Below are 22,975 nucleotides of genomic sequence, written 5' to 3'. Positions count from 1 at the left end.
CTGGTTATACTAACAATAATAATAATAATAATAATAATTATAATAATATTAATAATGATAATAATTATAATCATTGGATATCCTGGTCCATCTTGTCCATCAGGCATTTCATTTGCAGACAGCCACGCAAAACAAACCTAATTACACTTTACTTTCACTTTCTCTGCCAGCAACAGGAGAAAGTCGAGGGGGTGAAAGCGGAAGAAAGGGCGGTGCTAGGGACTTTGGTGAGAAAAACTTCAAAAGCTTCTGGTCAAAGCAAAGTTTGCCCGCCTTGGCATATTTTGCGTAATATACATTTTGCTTGCCGGTCGATGTATAATATTCCTGACCTTTGCCCAATTTGAAGAGCCAATAAAACCATTTAAAGCGTTGTCACAGATTTATCTTAAATTTCTTCTTTTTTTTGGCAACCAAACAATGGGAGAATAAAGAAATGCAGATGACATTTATTGTTCATTTGACAACGTAATGAACATTCTTATATGCAAATAAGAGTGTGCGAGAAAGTGTTACAACGCGTTCTTCAAGCGCTTATTTGTTTGATTTATATTTAAATAATACATGGGCTGCCCGCCCTCTTCGCTTCGTTCGAGGCGCCCATAAGTAGGCAATGATTTTTGCCCAGCTGCCCAAGCACCACCCACTAGCCAGCCACCCACCAGAAGCCACCCCAAAAACGAAGGGCCGTAATGAGCGTGTCATTTAGCGTAATTTCACTTGATTGTTATGGCATTACAACAATGCCCCAAGTACAATACACACGCACAACAAAAGGCGGCGCGGAGTGTGCAAGTTTATCTTATCATCGCAGGCTCCGCTCTTGGAAAATTCCAGCATTTTTCGAGGGCGGAAAATGCGGGGTGCATATGCATAAATTATGAATGGCTAGGCCAAGGCATTTTGTTGATTTTGTAGCTTTTGGAAAACGCTTTGCTAATATATATTATGTGGCCAAAACTCACCTGCAGTACTGATAATTTCACAGGCTCGCCTGAAACATAAGAGAAAAGAACGCAAAGTTATTTATATTCATTTATTCAGTGAATAATCAGTGATCGATATTTATTAAAGCGATTCCTTGAACTTACTCAAACTGAAGCATGCGAAATGGATATTTAAAAAAGATCGCTTAAACTAAACATGAAAAAAATAACTTCTAAATTATTTATAAATACTCAGCGCCCAAGCGTAAAATAATTCATTGCCCATATTGTTTAAAAAGCAATTCACAAAAAACTTTCACTAAGTTATTGGTCAAGGTTCATGAATACATTTGCGCGATTGGCATATTTAATTTCTTCCAGGCAGGTTTCTCGTTTTCAAATATGCTCATGTTATATGTTAAATACGAGTACACAAACAAAAGGTAATGTGTTCGCCATGAAATGCGCATCCGCATATTTTATGCAGATATGCCATTTTGATTTAAATATAATAATCAATCAATGATAATGAGATATACTGAAGGAGATACTTGATATTTTTTTTATTTAAGATTGGTTTGATACTTTTTTCTCCTGGTGTAGAGTGGAGGAATTTTGTGCTTAATTCATATTGAAATATATGTGGCTCCATTATGATTGACTAATTTAGTTGAGTGTCTGCTGGTGCATCTGTGTGTCCATTCAGTTCGATGTTATATCGTATGTTAGCCAGTTGTTTTGTTTATTTTTCCAATTCGTTAATTTGCTGCTGCTGTTTCGCATTGTCACCAAATTAATTGGCTGCTCCCGGTGTCCTGCTCATGTCCTTCTTGCTGTTCGTCTCAGTGAGTATTCCAGAGGCAGAGCACACACAGCACACACACCATCGCACACACAGCACACACACCATCGCACACTCGGGCACTCTGGCACTCACACTCCCCCGTGTACACCGATAGGCGTACATGTGACCCGTATTAAGCCATCAATGGGATACAAGCAATTTCGTTTAATTAAAACATGCCAATACACACACAGTCTGCCGGCCGATGATTATGACGACGGGTACTTTGTGATGACTTTGGCTATGGCCAAAAAACAAAAAAGCAGCCAGCCCGATTGAGAACATATAGAACATATAGAAGAGTTGAGGAGGCCAGTGTGCCACATGCACACTCAAATTTTATGCACGATTTGCAGCAAATTGAGCATCCCTTAGCTTCCGAGAAAGCGAAAACAGGACCTCAGGCATCAAGTGAAATCGAAACTGAAGGGATAAATCGACAGTGACAGCTTTTTCACATTCTCATTACAGCACTACAAAAAATGACACCTTCCTATTCACTTTTTAATCTTTCCCATCAGTTTTTTAGCAGCAACAGGAGCTGTCTAAAAAGAAAGGTAAATAGCAAAAGGCACAAACCAATTTAAAAGTGTGGAATAGCAAACGCTCCAGCAACTAAACAGAAAACGGAAAAAAGAGCACACCCAGCCTGGTATTATGACAATTTAATCGAGCGGAAATAAAGTTCTTAAGCATCATAAACAAGATTTAATGTGACAAAAAGGCAAATCACAGTTGCCAGACGAAAAACGAAACGCGAAACGCATTTTGAGGGGGTGGCAGGAATATCAAATGGCATTTGCCCCAAAGGGCGCCAAAAAAAAACCATCCCTACCCCAAAAAAAAAAATAACCGTCCCTTTTTCGAGCCCCAACCTATCACGAAATGCCGCGGTCTAGTTACAACTTCAAGCGTTTCCCTTTGGATTATGAAACCGTAAAAGTCGCCGTAATCTTCATTGACTGGATTCCCTTACACAGGTATACACGTATACATGTACATGTGTATGTATGTATATGTACGTGCATGTGTATATACGTTTACATACGTATGCGTGGTTGTGCGAGAATATGTATGTTTGGCAAATACTTAACACATTCTACGCCTGCGAGGCAAGTTCTTTGTCAAATATGTATAAGTACATCAAATAAAAAGGGGTATATCACTTCAAATTAGACAGTAAAGACGCGGCAACCGTGAGGGTGAAATGTGATTCAGGATATTGTTTGTTATATTTCCAAATTGATCACGCGACTGAAACCCCTTGTCACTTTTGAAATATTTATTATACTACCCTGCCATTTACACTCTTTCAATGTTCTAGCACTCTTTTTAGTGAGAATAAATTATTTTTAAAAATGCTTAAATTTTCGGTACAATTTCGACATCATAAACTAAGTTTTTGCTTGCAACATAAGTATTATTAAAAACGGAATTAAAAATTAATTAATCTTAGCATCTTTACTTTTTTTGGCATTTTTATTTTTATATTGGTTTGACTAGTTCGTTAATTGTTTTCAATAATTTGTGTTTGCTGTCTTGCACACAAAAGCAGTGTTGTAAAATGCAATAAAGAGGTACAACCTATGCCTATTCGATTTACCATGTCTGCGCCCGAATTAGCCAAGTGTTTTGTGGTCGACACCTTTCCGGTTCATCCCAAATATTTGCGCTGCCAATGTCAATAAAGCGGAGAAGAAAACAAGAGGGCGGCAAAGAGAGCACGGGGAAAACTGCGGAAAATGTGGAAATTGTGCCAAGATGAATGCCTTGGATGGCCGACACGCTGGGCGTTTTGGCAATTAGAGCTACTCCGTTTTCCAGCTGGAATTTAAGCCCAATATTACAGGAAACCTACCGAAATTTTCGCCCAATATCAACCGGCAATTAATCAAAGGCAATCAAACGACGATTGCGAGAACATTACGCAATGTCTTGTCGCGGCGACAAGTAGCCATCTAAATAGTGTCATCAATAAATGTCCCACCCAACTCGGGCACTCCATCAAACGTGCTATCAACTATCAACGGTAGCAAAAAAAAAAACAAAAATTTATGTATATAAAAAAAAAATAAAAAAAAACGTGGACCGATATTGAGGGCGAAAATACTGGGCAAAAATAAGTAAACAAGACTTTAGAGTAAAGGAAAAGTGTAGACAGTGTCAATCACGTCAATTGTCAATCGGCTTATCGCAAATGCAATCAAATCGAAATCGAGCAAAATACAAAACTTAAGGCGGGGAGGTCTTATCGCCGATAAATCAATCAAATCAAATCAAAGTCAATGATGGCAAATAACAATTAAGCTCAAGTTGACTTAATGAGCTGGGAAAATAACGAAAAGCAAAGCGGCAAGCAGATGCTAAATCTAAAATATATAATTTACATTTATTTATACCTTTCTCTTTATTAAATCATATTAAGGTTGAAATCATTTTAAATACTAAATATTGTAATCGAGAATTCAATGAGTTGTCTATTTATCAATTCAAATTTTAGCATTGACCCTTGACGACGATCATTGTAAATATTATTTCACCTAGTAAAATTCCACAAAATTTGTGAAATACCAAAATGAATCAAATCTGATATCCACTAATGAACTATTGGCCCACTTTACATTCAATTTAAAATGCATAGATTAAATGCGTAGATTATATTTACTTGGAATTTTGCGAAGTAGAATGAATACGTTCAAGAGGTAAATTTGTTACACTTCTGAAATATATGCAATATTTATCAAAGAGCATTTCAATTAAATGCTCGGCCGGCGCAGAGGCAAATGCAAATTGATGTAGCATAATTAGAGATTGTAAATTAAATTGATGGCAATGCCGGACAATTAACAAGTCAGTTGAGTGATGTTGATTCAGCGCAAATCGTTTTGGGTGTAAAAATACACGACCCACTCCCCCCGCTTACACTCTCTCTAATCGATGGCAATTAGACGGGGTTGGCTTAAATCGCTTATTTGCATATGATTGATAGGCATCGATATGCGGGGGCGAAAAAGGGGAAGGTGCGGAAAATAAACCCATGGAGCTGAAAAAATGAAGACATTTACATGACAACATTGTTGCTCGTCACTGTCCCATTTGTCAGTGTGCCATGGAGTGTGTGAGTGTATGTGAGTGTGTGTAGGAGTGCGAGAGTGTGCCAGTGTGCGAGTGTATGTGTATGTGTCTGTGTATTTGCATTTGTACCGCTGACAGCGCCTAAGCGGCCATTTTATCATGTCTTCCATTCAACACACACTCACACTCACACACACACCGCTCACTCACACCCTCACATATGTGGCAGTTTTATATGACAAATGATTGGTGACACATCGTGTCTTTCCCTCCCGCTCCCAACTTTCTCCCATTCCAGCCCTTTTCCACATTTTCCATTTCCCCGGGCTGTTTATCACACGCCTTAAAACACACAACACAACAAACCAGCCGAGTTGCAGATTTAGGCCGAGTTGCAGATTTATCGGATTAGTGGCCAAATGGCAAGGATGAAAAGTTTAAATGTGTAGCAGGAAAAGGGGAAAAATTGTTAGATTACGCACCATTAATTATTGCCTTGTAGGTACAATAATTATATAAATGAAATAAAAGAAAAAGCCACTTAAACTAGAATAAATGCTCATCTTTTGGAGTAACTTCTTTAATTACCTTTATTCCTTTTTATCCATTGCAAATGCTATAACACCTTTGGCAATTAAAACTGCTTTTGAAACACAAATCGTGGTGACAAATCGAACCAGTTTATTTATTTGCCTTGGCATAAAAAAGAGAAAAAAGCCTTGGATGATTCTGACACATTAATAAACCGTATTTTATGAATCTCAAAAGAAATTGCAGTGCCACGCTGGAATCTGCACATATTCGATGTCATCTGAAGTCGGAAAAAAGTCGCTCAAAAGAAATCGCATTTCGAATATAACTTGAAATTTCTTTAGTTTCTCGCATCACTTGCAGCTCGCTTGCAACGAAAACAGGAAAACAGGGAAGATGCATGCGAAGGAAGCTTTTATTTTTCCATATCCTGTGCGAGCGACCACCTTTGACTTTTCTACCCCTCACCGTGCTTTTAATGTCACTTTGCCCGGACCAAATGAATGCCGCACTTCACCTATGGGTCACTTGCATTTTTATTTCACTTTTTCATTTTCACTTTCTGTCTGCTTCTTTTTTCTGAAATGATATCGCTGCACAGATACTGCTACTATTGCCACATTAAAGGCGGTTTAATTAAGTTAGCCGGCGGAAATTATTGAATTTTACATGAGTGCATTTTCGATTTCATTAAATGGAGGAGGAAAGGCCAGATACGCATTGCGACAAAAATGAATTCGATGTGGGCCGCAAAAGATGCAATAATTGAATGGCGTTCAACTTTAAGTGCAGATCCAAAGGATTTGACCAGAATCAAATATTTATATAGAAATATATTAGAAGTTTAATTAATATTTACAAATATATTCTGCTCATAACATTTAAGTGGCCAGATCATTTCTAAAGTGTCAAGCTCAATTATAAAATTACATTGAGGTTTAAACTAGCTACCTTTCGGTATTCACAGCTGAAAACCACGAATATTCTGTTAATAACAAATCGCGTTAGCCCCCTATCCAAATGCACTGAATTTATTAGCAACGGACTGTCGATCCCCGAGATTCAAATCACTGCCTGCGATCCCTCGAATTTCAAATTCGAACTTTGCCAGTTGGCTGCCCTTGATTGTGGAATCCATAGTGGAGATACAGTGTAAAATTGGCACTGAATTCAGCAGTTAAAAAATACTTTAAAACCCCTTCTTTATTTTACTGCACAGCAAATATAATAGATTGCAGCAGTGAAATGCGATACCAAGTGGAGTCAACAAGTCAAGTTGCAAGGACCTCCAATTAGAAATAGTTAGCTATTATGCAGTGTGTGTGTGTGCGGTGCACGTGTGCGCGTATGTGTAAGGGATTGTGTGAAATTTAGCACGCCACACAAACACATGCAGAGATACCGATTTATGCCTGGCCGTTAGTAAAGAGCCAAAGGAGCGAAAAGGAGAAAGGTGCAACAGTTTCACCTTTGCGCCGTATTTATGTTTGGCACCACACACACACAGCCACACACACAGGCCAACAAACAAGTGGTGCGCGCGAAAGGGACAGGTGGGCCAGGTGCGAAAGAGAGAGGCACAATCCTGGGTCGCGGTGACGTTGCTTTTGACCTAGTAAAATGCAACAGCGTTCAAGTCAAAGTGCAATGTTGTTGCTGCTCGTAACAAATGCAATCCTCACTGCCATCTGCACCACCCACATTCAACCACCCAAACCACCATATTTACACTCACAAACACACGCGCGCGCACACACACACACACACACACACACAGTGCTTGCAAATGACAGCAAATGCATAAAGCAGACAAAAGGAATTCCCTCTTCTCCGTTTGATATGCATAATGTGACTGAGGACTTGCCAAAATCAGGTTAAGTGAAAACGGGAAAAACTTCAACTTAAAGGTGAAGAAAAATGGTCAGAAAAGTATGCTACCGCACGTTAAATTGTTGCCACTTTAAGCCACCAACACAAAGTTACTGAAGCAAATGTCCCACCTTCATGATTGCATTTACATACATTTCAGGGAAAAGCTTACAGCTGTTTTAAGATACTATTGCTTATTTGAATTAATGAAATATTTCCCCAAGCTGCATAGTTAGTTTCAGCGCATTTTATTTAATGTTTTAGTAAAATAAGGTTCAAGGTATCTTATTTGATATTAACCTCAGGCGCTCTTTTAAATTCAAAATAAGTGTGTCAAGAAGAAAGGTTAAGACGCATAAATTATTTACTTCCGGTGAAGGCAAAGGGGGCGAGAAAAGAAAGTAATTAACTTCAGTAATTTTTCATGAGCCACACATGAGCCTCAACGAATCAACTAAATTATTTACTAACTTTTATTGTTTTGATACTTTGATATTGTAGAAAGTGTTACTTTTGGGTGGCTATCAATTCTATGAATTATTCAAGTACGGTCTCCCACTCTGGCAAGGATTTTCGCACTGGACTTCCGGACAAAGTCTACGGGTTTCTTCGGCTCCCATTTCGTGAGTCGCGTGCGGCGGGGCAACCATCTTCAATGTGGCACTAACTAACTAGTTAGACACTAACAGCTGCCCCATTGTTGCCGGGCCTGGTGAAGCACATGCAAATTTAAAAATGCATTACATGTGAGTGTTTCCAGAGGGGGTGAAGGTGTGGGTGGTGGGCGGTGGGTCAGAGGTCAGATAGTGGCGGTGTATACAGAAGTCACACAGCGAAAGTGAGGAAGGAGCCCGCTCGAAGACTACGGAAAAAAAGCACACATATGGGTAAGAGAGGAGAAAAACAACAAGGCCACTTTCTGTGTGTCTTCATGGGTCAGGCAAATAAAAAGGGTTTTCACGTGTGTGTGTGTGTGTATGTGTGTGCGAAAAAGTGCCGGAAAAACGGGAAAAGTGGGAAGAGACGCCCGAAAACAACCCTGACACAATGCAATGAACTTTAAACCCCACACAAATGTTTGACTTGGCCAAATGTTTACCCATGTCAAAGCCAAACGAAACCAAAACAACAAAATATTATTCATTATGAAAATGTCCGAAAACGAAAAAGTACTGTATGTGAGCCAACAATTTCATCAGTAGTATAAAGGGGGAAATCCCTCAGAAAAGTTTCTAAATAAACGAGAACTCTGCCAAGAGTGTAAAAATTAATTGACGAAATTTCAGGCTGACAACGAATGAAATGCGAAAAGCGCAATCAAGTTACAAACACTAAACTATTTCAAATAAGAAGTTTGAAAAGTATGGGAAAATATGATTAAAAATGTAAATGTAAGTTCTTATTAATTGCATAATAATAAACCTTTTAAAATTGAAACAGCCTTTTTTTAATACAAAGTATTTTTTCCCTGTAAAATGTCACTTAAATTTAGTAAAATTTGCGCACACTGGTGTTGAATTTTCCATGGGAAAACAAGGAAGCAATTATGTTTATGCAAACTGGTTTTTTGTTCACACAAGAGCACTTTTATTCGACGATTTTAGATGTTTTTTATTTTTTTGGAGTCAGGAAGTATCGAAAAATTTGCTGTCAAAACCACAACAAAGCAAATCTTTGATAACATAAACTCAATTAACACACACATAGGCACAACACACACACACACACTCGCAGAGAAAAGCACTCCCCAAACATTGACATGTATTAAAATACCTTTTTGCATGTCCTGTGACAGGCAGCAAAAATTAACCAAAACAACGTTACGGCTGAGTTCCTTAAATGTGATTGTGATTGTGAGTGAGTGAGTGTGTATGTGTGATCGTTGCTTGTGCATGACTGTGTGAGTGTCGGCAATTAATGCTGTCATTGTGGGCACAATATTGTGCCTGCTTTGCGTGCAGTCACAAAATGGCAATTTAACCAAAAAGAGTATTCTCAAAATATAAGCAGAACCCTGCAAAAAGTTAGCAAATTAATACTGAAAATGTATGACTGAGAACTCAAAGCAAAGTATTTCCATAAGTAGTAAATTAACATAAGAAAACCAAATAATATCAGCAGTATCAGTAAGCCTTATAAACATTACGACTCAAGCTACTAAATAATTACCTACTGATATTTCATAGATTTATACTTCACAATGTGAATTTCAGGACAAATCAAAAACTAAGTTAAAGAGAAATATCCTTCCAGTATTTGCAATCCAATCGAAACGAATCGAATCGAATTGCATTTGGAAAATGCCAAATTAAACGCTCTTTGACTTTGGTTTATTACAAATTTTGTAGAACCCATCCACCCACACAGACGCACTCATATACGAGTGTTGGTGGCACACACAAACACATCATGTTTCATTTAAGTAAACAAAAGCCGAAACATTTTTGGATCACAACATTTTTGAGGATGGCATTCTGGGTTCTGTTCTCAAGTTCTGTGTGCATTTCTTTTACCACTTTCCTTCCATTTTCCCCCCCACTTTTGAACTAGTACACTTTCTGAGCTCTCTCCACGCACACGCACACACACACACACCAACACCCACACACTCAAGCACTGACATCCTGCAATATCCTTTTTTGCAGCAGTCACAATCAAATGGCTAGATGGAGAGATTGCATCTCTTGTGGCACAGAAATTGCGCATACGCCATGTTTTCGCTGGCATTTTTCCGCAAAGATAGCTATCAGCAAACCGTAGTATACATTTATGCCTTTCAATTGTTCATGATGAGCACACACACACACGCACACACAAACACAAACAGACATATGCACATACAATAAAAGATTTCCGAAATAAACGCCAACGTAAAAATTTATTCGCGTTGGCGCTCAGAACATCTCACAAAGGTAAACAAGCTAATGAAATTGTGCGAATCTGATCGCCCCACCAATTACCCTTTACTTCGATTTGCATTAGCTACTCTTATTATTACGAATTTTTAATTCAAAAGTGTCGAAATTTTAATTAGGATTATGGTTTTTACTTTGCTTTGTTCATACACTTAATATAAAATCCAGAAAAATTCGCGAAACAGCTTAAATCAAATTAGATGTAATATATAACATGTTGGATATGCTATAACATACACTTAAATCTCCAAATTTCATTTGATTTTCCGCCAAATATTAATATAGCATCCATAAAGGCAGCAAACAAATGTGATTACCAGTTGGCAGCATTCAAAGCTGCACAGTGAAATCCAAGAAACTCATCAAAGAATTCAAAATATATTTTAATAAAGTGTTCTAGATTCGTATGAAGTGCGTTATTGGCCCAACCATGTTCCCCGGGGTATTATAATCTGTCATTTGCAGCGAATCAAGGCAAACAGAAGTGCGGAGTGAGGGGTGAGGAGCGAGGGGGTCACATCACAGAGAGAGGTGGCTCAAAAACTGAAACCGAAATGCAAAACGTGACTTTTCCCGGACCCGTCGACTGAGGCGCTAACTGCCAGACTTGCTGACAACGGCGGACAGACTTCAGACTTTCCGGCTTCCCGGCTTCCCATCTTCCCGCCTTCCCATCTTCCCGGCTTCCCATCTTCCCGCCTTCCAGACGGACAGCCAGCCGTACAGTTTTGTAAATTTGTTTGCCTTCCTCGCGCGTTCTTGGCAATTATTAGCGGGGCAAGTCAACAAGCCGCAAAAAAGAAAATGAAATATCGGGAGGGGCATCCCCATTTCCATAACGAAAACCCCTTTTAATATCAATAAGCGAGTGAATAAAGGAAATTCCCAATTTACTGGTTTTGCTTTGATAGATGAAAAACGGGAAAACCAAATATATTCGGGCTTTATTTCTCAGCATTTTTAAGCGAGTATATATCAAATTATTCAAGACATAACTATAAACATGAATAGATAAAAATATAATATAATAACATGATTAAGTGCAAGCCCATTGTTACAAATAAATTAATAAGGTAAAGCAAGTAATTGAAATAAACATCAGCTTCAAGTGTTTCAATTGCATTAAACAGTAATATTTAAATTTAATATAACAGAATGGGAGCCAACGTGGAATGCTAATTGTGTTAAAATTGAAATTATATGCCTTTATTTCAAATTTGAAATTCATTTCAATTTGTTCGACCAAGCCGGGAACATATCAGATTGTTGATAAATTTATGAACTGCCGTCCAAGGATTCGGTTGCGAATTCTCTGGCTTCATCCGCAGCTTTTGCGCTTCATGCATATTTATTTATTTATTTATTGGTTTGTTTGCCTTTGCCTTTGCGTTTGCCTTTGCTGACTGCTGGCATATGTATTTGGTTAATTGCAATTGATCTCCCGCTTGCCGAGCGACCAACACCTGGACGCACCAGGAGACTCTCATCAAAATCAATTTCAAAAAATCAACAATTTCAGGTAACAAGCAACAACAAAAATATGCGAATAAATTGCATAATCGCGGGGTGTATTGTGTATAGTGTGTGATTGGGTTTAAGGTTTTGTGTTTGCGTTTGTATTTGGGTTTGGGTTTGGATTTGGGTTCGGGCTAGGAAAACTTGAACAAAACCGCAAGCCAACCGAGTTGAAGTGTGGGTGGTGCAGATGGGTGTTTCAGTTCTGTTTAGGCGGCGGCGGTGCTTTCGAAGTGAGTTAAACCGCAAGAACCGCTGACCTGCTTACTTGAGTGCTGGACACAAAGTGGGGCCCACACTGGCTGTGTGTTCGTGCAACATGCAACACCAACGCAACCCCCTCCACCCTTGACGTGAATGCACACGCAACCCCACGCTGACAACAATGCAACAGACACAACCGGCAACACAAACAGAAATTGCAACACAGCAACAAAAGACACAGACGGCCAATACTTTGGGGTAATGCCATGAGAAATTATTAAATAATATATCTTATATTTTTACTAATAAAATGTAGCTTAATAACTTTTGAAAATTGAAAACAAGATACCATTTAAACATGTTTGCTTAGAACTTATATTATAATTTTGCGGCTAATTGATAAGCTTATTTAATAAATTGTCTAATAAAGATGATTGGTTGCTGTTTTGGCCACTTCTATTATCACAGGGTGTGCCATCATCTCTCAGTGTCACGCGAAAGACTTAATCAGACGTATTCAAAGCGAATTTCAAAACGCCCTTGATAAATGTGTGTATTAAAGTGCATTACCATTTGCCCATTTGCTGTTATAGTGGGCGCAACTATGTCAATCGGCGGGTTTTACTTGCCTAACGTATGTACGAGTATGCATTAGCCAAACTTAATTAATTACTTTGTCCGCGCGTAATTACAAAGTCAGTTGAGAGGGGTGTCTAACCGCAAAACTCAATTGAATTGCTGAACGAAGGTGGTGAACCAAAACTGAAGGCAACTTAAGTGGAAAGTTTATATTGAGAGCGATAGGTTGGGCAAAATCAAATAAGGTGTTTTAATCAATGTATTCAAAGCACAATCTATTCAAAAAATAATATATTTACGCTCAACGATTGGGCCCTTGTTTACGGATACTAATAAACGAAGTTCAAGTATAGAAAGTTCAACGCGTGGGCACTCTAAAAGACTTAAATCACATTTATACGGTTGACTCACCTCTAAACGGTTTTCCAAGATAACATCTTTATGTGCTGGCGAAATTGATAAACCCCTTCAAGGTGATAACTAAAAAAATATGGCAAATAAGTACGTTGGGTGTGTGATTACAATGCCCAACAAGTGTGCAAATAGGTATTGATTCTATTTGATTAATTGTTACAGGCAATCGAAAATGTAAACAATATGTTAACAGCTTGATTATCGCACACATTCCGATATGAGGGCTTTTTGGGGCTGGTAATTCCTATTCCTATAATTACAGCGGTAGTTGGACAAAGCATTTCAGTAGCACAGATAAAACCACACGAAACAGCAGCCAACAAGAAAAAGAGAACAAGTTTGAAATAAAACATAAAATGCATAAGAAATTTGGGAGAAATAACCATTTGCCATTTGCCATTTGGCGATTTCGACGATGCCGGCGTAATTAAAAATTTCTTATCAATTTCAATTGTTAATTGTTGTGGCTGATTCTACACACAGTGAGTACCGTGTTCAGGTATCTATATCTACTGTACATGCATTTTTATGACCGCTCATACGTTTACCGTGCTTTTTTGGTCTAAATGCGGAATATGAAAGGATAGATCGATAAAGCCAAAAAATCCCCCTAATACGGAAACGACCTGGCATATAAATACGAGTATATTATGACACTTGCTGAATATCATTTCGGCTTAGCACAATGTAGTTGCAACAATTAAATACCATACATCTCATCCAGAAACTAACTGGCCACATTTGCTTGGCTAGATTAGTTAGACAACACATATTGACAACATGGATTAAGGACTTCCACTAAATTACATTCAATAACCTCTATCGCTAAAATTATTTGAGCAGTTTACAAGAAACACAGGCCGTTGAGCCCCCAAATTAGGATTTCGGATGCTTGCACCCAAAACCAAAATGCAAATCAAAATCATTATGTTCGTCTCACTTTTCCCAGGTAAAGTAGCCTACACACGCAAAGCTGGAGACTACACGTGCAAAAAAACGTATAAGTTTCTTCAAAGGGAGTTATAATAATAAATATTATTATATCTAATATATAATATTGCAGTACTGCAATAAACAAAATATTTAATTGGAATTATTCAGTTTCCTGCCTTACAACTCAGTCTAGTTTCCTGTCCTGTTACATTTTTAAAAAGGGACTTGAAAGCAAGTTTTCTTGCCCTATTTTTGATGTCTTCTAACTTACTTGCCAGTGTTCCATGCAGAGAGGAATATTGGTAGCCTTGTCTTGGCCTGACCTCAGAACTCAGTCGCATCCCCGAGGCTAGCAAATCGAGCTAGATGTTTTCACTTGCCATTTCCGGGCTGCAACAACAAACCGCAAGCCCACACGCACGCAAACACACACAAGCACACACCCACATCCGCACCCACACCCACAACCACACACATACATGCAACACTCTCGCACGGGGGAAAAATGAAAATTTAGGAAGGACATGGCATTGTTCCGATGAATCCTGTTGTGGCCATCAGAGAAAACAAGCCAGGCCCAGTTAAATGGCATGCGTACTCGTATTCGCACTCATATTATATCGTTACCATAATTAGCACCATCAGCTGGTTGGTATTGGAGGACTTAGGTCGAGTTGTGGGATATTAAATTAATTCATAGCTAAATGAATGGCAAACGCATTCATTTGACATTTGTATTTATAAGATTATGTGTTTAGTGTGCTACTCTAGTAGCATAAACGGAATGTGGCAATTATTTGAAGACGCATTTCTCTGGCATTTCATTTAATGAACATTGTGTTTTTGTACACCAAAGCTTGGATAATAGGGAGCGAGTTTATTTAGTACTGAAAGTGTAGTTTAAATTTATAGAGTATTTGTATGTATCAGAAGATATGTAGTTTCTGTAGTGTTTTCAGTTTCAGTTGTTTCGAATAAGAACTTCCTCAAGTTTACATTTTTTGGCAACCATTCCATTTTATTGGCAATGACAACTGGTTTTATAATTTGGTTTGCGATTTTCGTTCATTTTTTTTTCGAATTAATGCCAAGGCACTTGTTGCCACATGATGTGCATGCAAAAGATATGCAGATGGGGCTTTATACAACTTCGATTCCAGAGCGGCACGCGACTTTGCGCCTGCGCATTTGATTATAATGAAAAGAGGCAACAAAAGTCGAGCGAATTATTTGGCCAAAATCATGCCAGTCATGTAGCGACGTCAGTATTATATTTGTTTATTTTATTCATGCCGTATTTTCTGTAGCCGCTGACAAATTGAACCAAAATGATAAAGCAAGCGTAGAGGTGTTAGCTTCTTTTTTTTCGGCTCTCAGACGAATTTCAATTTGTTAATGATCACAATAAATTCAACGTCCGCATGTGTGATCCAGACTTCTGGGTTTTATTTTTTTATGATTATTAGGATTACTTTGTGTTTATTTATTTTATTTTTTTTTTTTTGTGACAAAATCGTTTTGTGGCGCTAATTGGTTGGTTAAAGATTCGATACATTGGCTAACTAATAGACCACGGATCTCTGAGCCGAATCCATTATCTTTTGGGCCTGTTTGTGTGGGGCAAACAGTGGAGAAATATTAAATGAAAATAAAACGAAATAAGATCTCCAGCATTTGGCCCAAATTAGGTTCTGTTCAAACACCGTTCACGAACCTGTTATTTAAAAGCTGTTGACAACTTGTTGCCAGCGGACAAACAGCGCCAACATTTCCCAAGAATGCGAGATCACCTGTTGCCACCTCCCACACACACTTCGTTATTATTATCCATACCTTTATCTGGGTATATAATTTTATTGGGGATATTCTTTGGGGCAGAGTCGGCCGCTTTGAAGAGAAGAGGTAAACAAAAGCATTGATCAAACAGTCAAACAATCCCATCTAGCTCAACTTTGACAATTCGTGACATTCCACAAATATTTACACCTTCATTCGGTCAGCCACAGATCCCCGAAATACGTTTGTTTTATAATTTATGTACTCATAAAGACCATAAAATGCAATCCCAAGACTCTAATGGTTCATCTTCTGGATCTCTTTATTACTAAGAAATATATCCCGAATATCACGTCTATTTTTTCTAGTCTATTTTTGTGTTTTTATTCAATCCAATGAAATGCGTAGCTATCAGCTATCGAATTGGGTAATTAATGTTTATTTGCCCATAAAATGGATTTTATTGATACATTTTATTAAAATATATGCAATCTCGCTTACGTTTATAGCGATTATATTTACATTTAATGGGGTATAGTAAAAGTGCGATTTAAAAACTGAATCGATTGGCTATTCAGTGATTTTTAGTGTTGCCTTTTTGATATACTGTTACTAAAATAAGTTATTGGTAATTTATTCCGATTAAATTGACACCCAAAGTGAACTGAGACCTCGTGCAGTATACATTTCCCCACTTATCACCAGATTTACCTGACCACTGACGCTTTTCAGCCAGATAGTACGCCGTAGATATACCCTCTGTGTACCGAACATATATATCTAGTTCAAATTCAATTCGCAAACAGGTCGGCGACAAAACATTTGTTTGATAAAACGCTATCGGCCATGGGGGTCTGTGACACCCGAATAAAATGACTACGATGGAGAAGTTTGGGGTGTGGAAAGGAAAAGGGCGGCGGAGTTGGTCTAAATTGGGAACCGACTTTCCGACAGTCCATCGTTGATAATACAATTGTCTACGCTTTTTTTTTTGTTTTCTGTTTTTGTATTTTGTTTGTATTTTTATTTTTATACACTCGGGTGGCAGCTTTTCTGCACTTCTTCTTGGGCACTTTTCTCTTCGATTTTTAAGCGCAGCACGTGCAAGCTGCACTTGGCACTCTCTTTCCCCGATCCTCTCTGCGGCTCTCTTGCTTCTCTTGGCGACTCTCTTTTATGGGCATAACCAGCGGACTTGTTTGTTATTCTCGCTCGCGGGCAAAGTCCACCAAGTGATGCTAAAGTTCATCGGCTTTTATTTTACTATATTTACAAATAGAGGTATTATTTCACTTAAAATTGCTTAAGGAATGCGGTACATTTAATTTTATATTTTTTGAAATTTTTGTTTGATTATAAAAATACATTGTAATTATTTGCAATATTTTATTTCAATTCATTTTGCGTAAAACAAATACTAAGCGTTTTCAATTGGTAATTCATCAAAGTCTAATCATCATACTCCATATTAAACCCAGTTTTCATGTATAGAAACATCATTGTAGTTTCCCATGTTTCACGAATACTGTTTACATTATTTGAAGTGAACGCGGGTATTTAATCTTCCAAGGGTGAGTGTTTCAATATTACAAGAATAAATACTCTCGACTTTTTCATCGCTCTCTCTTGAACCATTTTTTTGAACTCTCCGCCCAGCGGTCTTATCAATTTATTACGTTTTTCTAGTTGACTTTTTATACATTTTGTTGTTGTTGTTGTGCTTTTTTGTTTGCATTACGTAGCACACTGATATAAGACGACAGGGCGTAATCAAGAGTCAAAGCCAGTCCCCCACAAACGACAACTACCGCCCACCGCCCACCGACCACCACCCACCTCCCACCAGCCACCCACTGCCCTTTTTCGAACGACCTCAAAAAGCGACAAGTGAACTTTTGTCGGAATTATAGCGAATTAGTGGCGCGATTAATTGAAAACAATCAGAGACGAAATGTTGAAAATCTTAGAAACGTTTAAATCTGAATTCGCTATATGCAAGTCGCGTTTCCAGTGGAGACTGCACCGATCCAGAGTCACGAAAATAGCAACAGACCAAACCGAACCGGTTAAGAAAAAAGGCGAAAAAATACAAAACCTATGCGGCAACAGGTCCGATCGCAAAGCATAAAGTACACAGCGAGAAATGCACGAAAATTAACAAAACGCACCTAGAACATAGCATTTCAAAACTTAAGAGATTCACTCAAAAGATCTTGCAAGTGGCAAGTATATATGGAAAACTTTAGATAGTAAGGTGATTCATTTGTTAAACAATTTATCTTATATTTTCTTATATTTATAAGACAATCATCACAACTTCCCTGTTACATATTTACTTCATTTATTATAGAGTTTGAGAAACAATATCTCGCTTGCTGAAAATGCATTTGATGAAAAGTTTCGCCCGGTGTACGGAATACGAAATGTGGTTTGCTCCAGTCTCCCGACTGGCCTCCCAAGACCCCCTCTTAAGGTCGTCTGTAGAACGGAACCCCGGAGACAAGAGTCCCCGGACAAAGAAAATAAACGAAAACAGATGCATATACATATATCTGTACAGTATAGTATAAGTGAGTATATGTACGTACATATATGTATATGAGCTGGAAGGCAACAACCGGCACAACAACTTTGGTATTGCGTTATGCCAAGGCAGATCGCGATCATCATCGAGCCGGGCTTATGCCAATGGAACCCCTTTAATATGATCATCATTATTATCATTATCAGCATCATCGATGACGCCGGCCGAAGAATGCAACGAAAAACGAGTTTTCCCATCATCCCCAACGACCAGCGAGAAATATATGAGCACATCGCAATGCGCTCAAGTTCACCAAGATTGCAAGATCGGAGGATTGGAGGATTGGAGGATTGGAGGATCGGAGTATGGTATAGTATGGCATGGTATGGCATGGTATGGTGGTATGTGATGTGCCATCTGTTGCCTGCTCGCAGGCTAATGCAGTCAATTATGTGGTACATAGGCGGGCAATCAGGTTTAGGTTCGAATCGCCAATGCAGCAGTGATACCGAACCCAGACTTTGAATATAAGCAAAAAAATTATACATTTTTAAGCATGATCAGCTGAGTACAAAAATACAAGGCCACAAAGCCTAGTAATGGGATTACTTTTAATGTAATGCAGTGTTGGGCTTTTATGAATATTCAACTATTGAAAACAAATGATTTCGCCGAGCTTTTCCGGTTACTTGTCGAACGAAACTCGATTAAACAGATGATTTAGCCTACGTGACTGTGGCGAATTCTTAATTATTTGCCCCAATATTTGGCAGTGCAAAAAATCAGCGTTTTGCAAGAGACTTTGAGTGCCTCATTGTTCAAACATTTTTTGCAGTTAACAAAATAAAATTGAAACAACAATAACCAACGAGCCGAAATATGAAAATCTAAAACGTATTGGTAGAAACAAAAACAAAAAATAACAATTTATTGTTATTAGTATTACTAAGTAATATTTTGAGAATAATTTCGCATTTCGTTTTGTTTCAGCTCCGTTTTCTTGTTTGTTTTCCTTGGAGCGGTTAAATGCAAACAAAACATGAATTTTTATTTACCATTCAACCAGCACAGATCAGCAGATATATTTGTATACACACTGCCATTTATGCGAATTTAATTGTTAAAGTTTGGACAGCATATGGTAAGTGCCAAGGTATTGGCAGGATTGATTGGTTCACCAAGAGTATTGGTTGTCGTACATCATTTTGAATCCTAAAAGCAAATGCAATTAACTATTGCAATTGGCCAACATTAATCAAGCTAAGTAACTTCTTAGACATAGAAAATAAATAAATGTATAAAAGCTAATACTCTACAATACGAGACACTTCAAGAAAAAACATTTGTGTAATTTTCCATCATTTAAGAGGTATCTAAATGTCGCTTTGGCAACCCCAGCATTTTCATAGATTCATTTTGCGTATCTTTGGCGCCAGCTATCTGACCACATAAGCAAACACAATAATAACAATAATAACTACAACAACGACAGCGGCAAGGCACCATTAAAAACATAATTTATCAACAATTTACATGCCAAGTCCAAGGCGTTTGTTAAGTGTTATTAAAAAATTACAAGCCTCGTCGTCAGCGAAGACTTTGTATGTAAGATACCATGTGTGATGGTATCATTTTGCAGTCTTATGAATATGCAACAAGTAGAGGAAACTGCAGCGTTGGTCTTACCAATCGCAAACTAATACCAGTCCTGAGGATCCAGAGGCCACAATTACATATATGGGTGCCATTGCACAAGCCAAAGAATTTCACAATTACAGATCTCCCATCTGAAGACCCAGCAATTATCGATGGGCAATTTGTGTCCGAATGCGAACAACAATCAAATCGCACATCTCAATACGATATTTTTTGTTGTTTAAATGATCCTAATTAAATAAACAAATATCAGACTGCTGGGAAGATTTGGTGGATGGGGATAAAAGTTTCCGAGAAGTTTCTTTTATCTCTTTAAAGGAACTGAAAGATTGGCGAAACTAAGCAATTTTTGTTAGAAGATTAAAAATACACCATTGCCTTATCGTTTGGTACACTTGTAGTGTTTTATATTAACTAAAAAGATTATTGAAAAGATATTTCTAATACGAAGAATCTAATATTTGTACAAGCTAAAAAATAAATAGAATAAATGAGAACTATTCTCAAAATGTCATTGTTCTTCTTTTAATAAAAATAATATTAATATTTTTGAATGTCTTCACAGTTTAATCTTAAGTGTTTACTATATTTAATGAACAAAAAACGATGTTTAATTAGGTAAGATCTGTAAAGCACCTGTGCACCTGTGCTGAGATTGCGGACTACTTCCCCAACGAATCTGCCCAAATTTAGAGTATCTTATCTGCCATCGCATTCCTCACAGCCACTTGGCTAGCGATCGCTTATTTTGGGGAGGAAAAGACTTAAGACTTAAGAACTGGGAACTGAGATTTCAGATATGTGAAGCATTCGGCACGTGGGTGACCGGCAAATGCGGAAGCGACACTTGACGATGGCCATATATGCGTCCGTAAAAGTATCTGAATCTGAATCTGAATCTCAATCTCAATCTGGATCTGAATGTGGATCAGTATCTGTCTCTCGCGGTGCGCATCTGCAGTGCCTCATAATCATTCAAGTGGGTGTCTTCAACATGAATGAAATGGAATTGGAATTGGAATTGGAAGAGCAGCACAGTGGGGCCACAAAAATCTCGTTTAGTCACTTTGCGAAAAGCACAAAACAGAACAGAACAGCACCGACACAAATTCAGATACAAATGTGGATGTATCTTCGCATCAGCTTCAGTATCTGTAACTGTGTGCCTGCAGAGCAATCGAATCAAGAGACAAACTGGGTAATTGGTTCATTATGTAGTAGAAGCCAACGACATCCGCTCGTTAATGTAAATTACACAATAGTTTTGAATCATTTTTTTTTTTGTTTGCACTTAATTTTTTCATTCCATATTTCTTCAGCAAAATGTTTGCGAGAAATCCAATGAAATCGAGAAATATTTTCAAAATCGAAATTATCGAAGATTATCGTTTCGCGTTCTATTGTGCATATGGTAGTATAATATGATATGAAATTGTGCAAAACTGAAGAGACTAGACTGAAAAACGGTTGACACAAACAATTAGATGAACAGGATGTCGAATTACCCATAAATATTTAAATTTCGGTAGGCATAAGCAATTACGATAACATCAAATTTCCCCAGAAACCGAAACCGTTCGTCGCCTCGCGGATTTTGCTTACAAAGAATATACATATGTGCATATATGTATGTATGTATGAAAACCAACAAGTAAACGAAATGCGAAGAGGTTCCAAACTTATTTGTCTAGGGATCTTAAATTTCCCCGGAGGTCTAACCCATAATTTCCCCTCCATAATCCCGCCCGATGTAAACACAGTCTGGAAACTTTCCATTAGTCCGGGGGATAGGAGATAACAGCGAAATAATGCGCAGAGATCGCAGAAAATTGGAAATATAATAGGGATTTTGATTTATTTATCTTTTTTTTTGGGGTTTCGAATATGAAAAGTTTGGGATGAGTTTCTACTGTAGTCTAAATTTATTAAACAATTATTGAACATTTTTTGTGCTGTCTGTTCTGTATTTTATTTATTATTGTGCCCCCTCCCCTCCTCTCCCCGTCCCTTCCCCCCTCAAAAGAGAGAGTCCAGTGATCGCGAAAGAGAGGCGACGAGAGAGACGCTGATAAAGAGAGGCAGGGAGAGCGGGCTGATAAAGCAGCAGGAGCAACAACAATAGCAAACAAATACAATGCGAATTATCAGTGGACTGCGTGATATGATTATCAAAAGGTTCCCCATTGCTGTTGTTGCTGCAGCGGCTGCTGGCAACGGCATTTCTCAGCATATATATGTGCACATATATACCAAGAAATATATAGATTTATATAGGTACATAGTCAACACACGCACATTCCAATACATGCGAACTTGGAGCAGTTTATTCATCCAATCCATATATAATTAAGACGTTTCCAACGTGCTTGATAGCGCCAAAAAAACAGACAACAAACCACACATTTTTCAAGAAATATGTAAACACCTGGTGATGGAGAATGCTAACTGAAATTTATGCTAAATAAATGTCAAAGGGGAAGAGTGGAAGTAAGTGAAAATAGCCAAATGTTAATTATTTAAAGCAAATCCCACGATTTACTACGTAATGGTAAACTAGTTTTGTTAAAAGTAATTTACTAGATTTCGGAATTTGTCATAATAAAACAACAAGGCTGTGAAAAGTCTTATCAATTTTTCGCTTTTTAGGATGGGCCACATGTAGCATTAATGGATGTAATGTCTACTACATAGTAGCTTGTTCAATTAGTAAGCACTATCAGCTCCTAAGAAATTTGTTATCTTAACACTTTTTCCACTTTTCCTAGTATGTCATCATTTTCCACGTTAAATATATTCCGTTACCATGCAACATCGTAAGAATAATCGTATAGACAAGCTAAAAAGTTATAAGTATAACAAATCACATTTGATATAATGCCCGTATTTTAAAGTTAGACATATATAAATCATATAAAGCTTGTTTCTACCTATATTTGTAGAGTAATATCACGTAAATTTCAATGTCTGTTTTCAGAACAGTTATAGACTAAACTCACATAGATTATAGATGATTACCAAAGAGTATTTCCATACCCGAATTTCGGTGTGTAAAAGTTCGATCAATATGATTAGCGAGTGATCTTTTCGATAGATGTGTGGACCACCCCAGTTTGGCAACAGTCCCGGTATGCTGGGGGTTATTAACCCCTGAAATCCCCGTTTGGCTGCGCCACTGAGCACACACACACACACGCACGCACACACTGAAAGCGAG

The 22,975-nt window shown here is 37.9% G+C and overlaps 1 protein-coding gene across 1 annotated transcript in view; it reads right to left on the bottom strand.

Moving 5' to 3' along the window:
• Nucleotides 1–22,975, bottom strand: part of LOC6551228 (high affinity cGMP-specific 3',5'-cyclic phosphodiesterase 9A) — a 99,536-nt gene that overhangs the window by 75,803 nt on the left and 758 nt on the right. The window contains exons 2-3 of the mRNA XM_001978304.3: nucleotides 12,870–12,938; nucleotides 966–994 (exon numbers count right to left, since the gene is read on the bottom strand). The gene's annotated coding sequence lies outside the window, so the exon portion shown is untranslated. The remainder of the gene's footprint in view (nucleotides 1–965; nucleotides 995–12,869; nucleotides 12,939–22,975) is intronic.

The sequence above is a fragment of the Drosophila erecta genome, unplaced genomic scaffold (genome assembly GCF_003286155.1).
Source record: "Drosophila erecta strain 14021-0224.00,06,07 unplaced genomic scaffold, DereRS2 tig00000126-arrow-pilon, whole genome shotgun sequence".
NCBI lineage: Eukaryota > Metazoa > Arthropoda > Insecta > Diptera > Drosophilidae > Drosophila > Drosophila erecta.
Note: the sequence above shows the minus strand (reverse complement) of the source record. Positions and strands in the feature narration are given on the sequence as shown.